Genomic DNA, 8,105 nt, shown 5'->3' with positions numbered 1-8,105 from the left:
AGTTCCTTGAGCTTAAGATATGCTGAGTGAGTCCGGCCCTTTTGATTTTCTGACTCCAACTCCTTCCACATTTCATTGTAATATTTTGCTCTGTCATCTCGTGCTGCCTTTTGAATCATAATGATAGATGGAGAAAATATTGAAGTTGTCAATGATTTCATCTTACTTGAAGCCACAAACAACAAACTTGGTACCAGCAGTCAGGAAATAAAAAAGCTGGCAATCAGGGATCTTTCCAAAATCCTGAAGAGCAAGGATATCACTTTAAAGACTAAGGTGTACACGATCCAAGCCATGATCTTTTCAAATCACTAGCTATGCATCTGAGAGTTGGATAGTGAATAAAGATGACAGAAGAAGAATTGATATCTTTGAGTTGTCATGCTGGAGAAGAGTGTTGAGCATACCATCTTTCTCTTGAGGAGCAACTGGTGAGCTTAAACTGACAGTCTTCCAGATAGCTGCCTGATAGGTTATGCTATATGCCACCAGGTTCTTTAAATAAGCATGAGAGATAATGAAATAACCAAACATTGGTATTCATTGTATGCTTGTAGTATTTATAGTTCTGAAATAAAACTATATTTAATAGAACATATAAAGGTGAAGAATGACGCTGCCAATCTAAGGTAGGCAATTTGAATCTACCAGCTGCTCCATGGGAGAAACATGACACTCTCCTTTTGAGCGATTTACGGTCTCTGAAAACTTTCTGGATGACAGTTATAAATCTGTTCTGACTCAAGGACAAACAACAACAATCTCCAGTAAACCTTCAAATGCACCAAGACTTTGGGGACCTTCTATATGTATAGACTTGGTGACCTGGAATGAAACCCAGGAATGTGTATTTTCAGTAGCTCCTCATCCCCAACCTTTTAGGAATATTATATTATTATTGTTGTTGTTAAGTGCTATCAAGTCAAGCTCAACTCACAGTGACCCTACTAACAAAAGATCTGGACCCTGTTCTATAACTATCATCATTACTCTAATGTTCATAGATTTTCCAAAGGCATGTTGTTTAGGAAGTGGATGCCAATCTTGTTTCCAAACCAGTCTTAATCTGGAAGCTCCACCAAACACTGTCCACTATGGGTAAACAGTATGACATTTGAACACCAGTGGCACAACGTTCAACATCACAGCAACCTCAAGTTACCTAAGTACAGCAAACTGACAGACTAGTGCTATATCACTTATCCTTAGGTAAAATATCTGTGTTTCAGTGCCTATTCAAAGACATTTGACTGTGTAGATCACAAAAAATTGTGGCTAACATTGAGAAGAATGGAAATCCCAGAACACTTAATTGTGCTCATGCCAAACCTATACTTGGAACAGGAAGCAGTCCCCTGAACAGAGCAAGGAAACACTGCATGGTTCAAAATCAGAATGCATCCTATTGCCATACCTTTTCAATCTATATGCAGAACAGATCATTCAGGCGGCTGGACTTTATAAGTTAGAATGTAGCATCAGGATTGGAGGAAGACTCATCAATAAACTACAATATGCAGATGACACAAACTTGTATGCTGAATCTGAGGAGAGACTGAGGCATTTGTTGCAGAAGGTCAAGCACTGTGGTCTTCAATATATTCAAACCTCAACATCAAGAAAACAACAATTCTCACAATTGGACCAATTGGCAGCATCATGATAGATGGAGAAGAGATTGAGATTTTTTAAAGGATCAGCTTGTTTTCACAATCAACATTTGTGGTACCAGCAATCAGTAAGTCAGAAGACAAATTGCACTGGGAAAAATCTATTGTCAGACATTTCCAGAGTGCTGAAGAGCAACAACATCAGTCTAGAGATGAAGGTGTGCCTGATCTAGGCCATGATTTTTGCAATTACTTGCTATGCACTAGAGATCTGGACAATGACTAAGGATGATAGAAGAATCAATGTCTTTGAGCTGTGGTGCTAGAGAAGAGTACTGAATATACACCATGGACTGCCAAGAGAAAAAAGTAGGTCTGTCTTAAAGAGAGTGAAACCAAGCTGCTCTTTGGAGGCAAGAACTTTGAAGCTCCATTTCACATACTTTAGGCATGTTGCCAGGAGAGACCAGTTCTTGGAGAAGGACATCATGTTTGAAAGGTGGAGGGACAGTGCAGAAGCAGAAGACCCCGGATGAGACAGATTGACACAGTAATTGGAGTAATGAGGGTTGGTGTGTTAGAGACAATGAGACTGGCTCAAGCTTCAGAGTTGTTGTACATAGGGTCACTATGAGTTGCAGGCAACTCTACGGCATATAACAACGACAACAGCAGCATCAAAACGGAAAGCACACAGTGTAATCTCTCTCTTTTTCCATCTCTCTCTGGCTTTCAACAAACCCATAAGGAAGATGTTTCTGTGATCTTTTTTCAGTAGGAGGGATCTGAGGTGCAGAGAGGATGGGCAAGTTGTCCGAGGTCACCCAGTAAGTTACCACCAGTGCTGAAATATGAGCCCAGGCAATCTGACTCTAATGCCTATGCTTGGGATAAGTGGGAGATGTGGACTGGCGGCTTGATCCAGCAGACTGTCAAGCTCTGTGTTCTTCTGTCCTTGACACAGGCTGCTTTCAGGATCCCCAGGCTGAAGCACCCCTATTCACATCAAAAGACCCCAGACTTCAAAGGCAGCTCTGAGGGAGGGATGCACATACCAGCCTGGCTATGGAAGGAAGCCTGGAGAAGCTAATAAGATTAACTCAATGGGGCAGGAAGTGACTCCAGTGAGCAGCTAATTCACTGGAAATGACTTGAATGAATTCTCACCCACTACCCACCCTTTGGAACCTCTGGGCACCTGGAAACTGGAAATCACGTGGGGGCCATGCTAAATGTGTGCTCATTTCACAGACAGAAAAACCTGAAATGAAACCTGAATATCAGTTTTGTGCCGGTCACAGTGTTGTGTGCTTTAGATAATCTGATTTACTGTTGTCAAGTTGATTCTGCGACATTACAGGACAGAGTGAGACGGCCACATAGGACTTCCAAGGCTGCACATCCTTATTGAAATGGACTGATCCTTGTGGAAAGGGACTGCCACATCTTTCTGCCTTGCAGTGGTTAGTGGGTTTGAACTGCTGACCCTTTAATAAGCAGCTGAGCGCCTTAACCAATGTACTACAATGCTTCCTTTGCTTTACTGCACATGCCTCATTTTCATCCTGAAACTACAAAGCTACTACAATGTGGCACAACTCCAAAGAGGCAACTTTCACACTGTGTTCCACAGGCATAAGTATTTTCATTTTACTGATATAAAAGTTGAGGCTCAAATTGCTCAAGTACTTGCCCAAGATCAAGTTGACACGAGGTGATGTACCTGGAATCGGAGGGCAAGTTTTTTCCCCCACTCTAACTTTTACTCCCATTTGTCATTCAGGAGGGGGAAAACCAGGTAGGATCCCAGGGTTCCCTTCTTGGCTTTTTCCTTAACATTGACCATGAGGAATAGCAAGCCCAGGAGGTAGCTCTATGTCTGTATCCATCTGCCCACATAGCACAAATACGTGTGTCACTGGGGAATAGAAAATGGACAATCTAAGGCCACAATAATATCTCCATGATTGGAGATGTTATAAAAACTCAAGGCCGCCCATCAACAAGCGAATAGATAGAGAAGCTGGGGTATATTCACACAATGGAATACTATGCTGCACTGAAAAACAAGGAACTAATGAAATATCACACAAAATGGGTGACCCTAGAGGGACATTATACTGAGTGAAATATCTCAGTCACAAAAGGACAAATACTGCATAGTGCCACTGTTGTAAAATGGGACTGACGTCGGGGTTGAGGGGAGCCTAAGAAAAGAGGGAATAAATAATGTATACTGCATTGAAACAGATGAGGGAGAGAACTGCTTAAAAGGAATATATGATTAGGTATTATTTTCATGACAAAATTCCAGAAAAAGAGATGTTTAGTAAAGTGGACTGTGGACTTGGTGGGCATTGTATAACAATGAAAGAATTTTTTTTCTTTTCAAAGAGAAAGGTGAACTGGGGGGTAGGGTGGGCAGGGAGGAAAATGTACAACAATGAATGAATTGGGGAAAATTAAATAGGAAGAATATGCTGTAAAAATTATTAAAAAGCCATAAAAAGACCTATGTAGAAGTTCTATTCTGATGTATATAGGGTCATTATTGGAATTGACAGAACAGTAATTAATTTTTGTTTTATTTTGCTCCATTTTTAACCTTTGTGCAGATTTTCATAGCATCTACCAACAACTTGCCTCTGTATTGTCAATCACTGCATAATAAAAGACAATATAAATTTGGAATAAAAAAAAACACACAAGGACCACTCCATATCCATCCCCTTCTACTCCAATCATTTTTCCACCAACTCACACCCCCAACATTTCACTGATTAAGGCTGGTGTTTCATAGCCAGAGAGGACAGACCTTATGGTGTCTGAGAGCGGCCTAAGCTCTGGTCTATAACCCTCGGCTTCAGTCTTGGCCAAACTGACTTTCTCCTCTTTTCTAACAAATCCACAGCTCCCAAGATGCTAGCCTTCCCGTTACCCTTACCTCCCTTTTTTCTGTCCTTCCTTCAGACCCTTCCAAATTGACTTCCCAGCTGTTAAAATCTAAGATCTCTGGACACTCTCTGTTTGGACCTACCTCAGTTCCTAAGAGGCCCCCGTGGGGCTAGAGGGACTAAGAGTAGAAATTTGGAAAGACCCAGGGCTCTGGTGGGGAAAACCCTCCTTGCTGGGGCATCCAGCCAGGGAAACTCCCTGAAGGGAGGGTGTGTGTGTGTGTGTGTGTGTGTGTGTGTGTGTGTGATGTGTATGTGTTTGTGGTGTGTATGTGTGTGTGTATGAATCAGCACCAGGTCTGTGGTCACCTTAGTCCCTGTTCACATTATGCTGGCAAAGCCATCTGCCTTTGTTCAGCCTTGTTTCTGCTTATTTGACAATCGCCAGTGCTGTCGTTTTGCTTAGCCTACTATTGTTGTTTACCATCAAGTCAGAACCAACCCATAGCTGACCCTCCAGCGGGTTTTCAGAGGAAGTTTAATCGCATGGGAGGAGATTGCACATCTTTCTCCAATGGAACGCTAGTGGAATTGAACTGCATGCCTTTGGGATTGCAGCACAGGCACTTGTCAGTAGGCCACCAGCGGTAACATGGCTGTTTAAGAATAGTGGGCTATTTAAGACCAATATTCCCAAAACCATTAAGTCCCAGTCACATAAACTTAGCAGCTTTTCCACTTCTACTTATTGATGAAATGCAACCAATTCTTTTCCCTAGTGCTTTTCTGAGTACAAAATGAAGACTCATTCACTTATAGAAAATCTGGAAACTACACAAAAGTACACAGAAGAATAAAACAATCTTCTCTCACCCTAGTATTTTGCTGCAGCTGCGGTTATTATTTGAGGAACATCTTCCCCTGTTTTTCAGTAGGTAATTTTGTGCCCATTTGTGTTTTACTGGGAAGAATTACACTGTGTGACCTGCTCTGTAAACTGCTTCTTAATATAATGCAAAGGCCTCTGCTGGCCAATAAACACAGTCTCCACTGTCATTTGATATAAATGCTGCTTATTCTTAAGGTGAGTAGCCGTGGTGGCACAGTGGTTAAGTACTCAGCTCCCAATGGTCAATGACTGGAATCATTGATTGGGTCAATAACTAGAATTCACAGAGGAAAGATGTTTCCGTTTGCTTCCTAAAGATTTATAGCCCTGGAGATCCTGCATGCTGTAAAGTTTTTGTGAGTGGTAATTTACTCGTGCTGTTGTGTACCGTTGAGTGGAAACCACATCTGACCCTCGGGCACATTTTCAGAGGCAGTAAATCACTTGGGAGATTTCCCATCCTTCTCTTGTGGAGCAGCAGGTGGATCTGAACTGCGTGCTTTTGGGATTACAGCACAGCTTCTTGCCACTAGGCCACCAGTGCTCTCTAGCTGGCTCATAGCAATACATTTTTATTCTTAAGCCTTCTTCTTCCAGGAAGCCGGCTTCACTTTCCTCAGCCCCATACAACTACTTGTAGCGACCCAATAGGGTTTTTTAGGCTATAATCTTTATGACAGGACATCCCCTGATTTTCCTTCAGAGGAGCTTCTGGGTGGGTGCAAACCAATATGGCTGAAATCTCAAAATTGTGAAGACAGAAATCTTCACCACTGGGCCAATAGACAACATCATGCTAGATGGATAAAGATTGAAATTGTTAATGATTTCATTTTACTTGGATCCATATCAGCACCATCAGTACCAGCAGTCAAGAAATCAGGAGACATTTTGCACTGGGCAAGTCCACTGTCAGGAACCTCTCCAAAGTCTTGAGGAGCGATGATGTCAGTTTAAAGGCTAAGATACAAAAAAAAAAGAAAGAAAGAAAGAAAAGAAAAAGAAGACTAAGGTGCATCTGATACAGGCTATCATCTTTTCAATCACTTGTTATGTATTTAAGAGCTGGACAATGAATAAGGAATACAAAAGAATTGATGCCTTTGATTTGTGGTGTAGGAGAAAAATTATGAATATCCCATAGGCTACCAAAAGAACAAACAGATATGTCTTGGAGAAAATGCAGCCAGAATGATGCATAGCAAATGATCGGAAAGATGATGGCCTGAATCAGACATAGCTTAGTTCTCAAACTGACATTATTACTCTTCAATAATTTGGAGAGGTCCCTAACTGCAGATTCTCCTTATTTCCTGACTGCTGGTAACAAGGGTGTTAATTGTGGATCCAAGCAAGATGAAGCTGTTGACAGTTTCAATCTCCTCTCCATCTATTGTAATGTTGCTTGTTGGTCCAGTAGTAAGAATCTTCGTTTTCCTGATACCGAGTTGCAATTCCTATTAAAGGTAGCATTTCTTGATCTTCTTCTGCAAGAAGCACTTTAAGTCCTCCTTACTCTCAGCAAGCAAGAGCATGTTGTTAGGGGATGCTATTCCTTGGCAAGAGACATCATGCTTGGGAAGAAGGAGGGTCAGAGAAAGAAAGGAAGATCCTCAAGGAGATGGACTGGAACAGTGACTGCAGCAATGGGGTCAAAGTGTGTCAGAGATGCTGAGATTGGCATAGGATATTCGGACAGGGTTCAGCTCTGTTGTTCACAGGGTCGCTATGAGTTGTACTTGACTCAAAAGCACCTGACAACCACCACCACCTTTCTGTTAGTAGTTGGGTACTTAACAATTGCACTACCAGCGTTCCTGTGTACACAGTTATTGTGCACCACTCAGCCAGAACTGACCCGTAGCTTCAGCGTGTTTTCAGTGGCTTGAAACCGCTTGCGAGGAGACCGTCTATTTTCCCCCCGCAGAGCAACTGGTGGGTTTGAACTTTATGCCTTTGGGATGGCAGTGCAGCTCTTTACTACTAGGCCACCAGAGCGCCACGTGGGTGCTTAATAAATGAAGCAGAAAAGATTTCTTTTCAGAGTTGGTTTCCCCCAGGAGAGCCACTATGGGGAGGTGGCCCAGGACAGGAAAGGCGCCTTGGACTGGAAGTCAAAGTTGCACGCTCTCAGTTTTTGCTTTTGTAGGGAAAGCAGTGTGGGCCTTCCCAGCCTCGTGGAATGTGTGTGGGGCGGCGCTGGTCCCGCCCGCCTGGCACGCCGGGGCTCTGTCGAGTTTGCGGAACCCCGGGCCTGGGCCCGGGCCTGGGAGGGAGCGCGCGGCGCGCCCCGTGGGAACGCGCGCGCAGGGCACTGGTCAGGAGGCGCAAGCAGAGCCTGCTGCAGAGCGAGAGACCGAGACTGAAGGGTCCGAGACGGCGGTGAGTGTCGCCAGGTCGGCCGGTGACGTTGTCGCGGTTCTTTAGCGCGGCGGGGGAGCGCACGACAATCCTGGGCGCCACCCTCGTCCTCTCCCAGCCCCTGCCTGAGCGCGCGGCCCGCGGTGCCTACAGCGTCTGCTGCGCGCACGAACCGGGACGCTCCTGAGCAGCTCCGCACCTGGCGGGTCGCGCCCCCGAATCCTAAAATAGGGAACCAAGGTTCACCGAGGTGGGTCAGCAGGTTGAGGCGGGGTAGGTGTTACCAAAGGCTCTGTAGTCCGCGGAATATGCCCATCCCTCCTGCCAGACTTCCTCTCGGGCCTCAGTGGA

The sequence above is a fragment of the Elephantulus edwardii genome, unplaced genomic scaffold, assembly GCF_000299155.1.
Source record: "Elephantulus edwardii isolate Elephantulus edwardi_28Jun2011 unplaced genomic scaffold, EleEdw1.0 scaffold00074, whole genome shotgun sequence".
In the NCBI taxonomy this organism is placed as follows: Eukaryota; Metazoa; Chordata; class Mammalia; order Macroscelidea; family Macroscelididae; genus Elephantulus; species Elephantulus edwardii.
The sequence above is the reverse complement of the archived record's forward strand: the minus strand, read 5'-3'. Positions refer to the sequence as shown.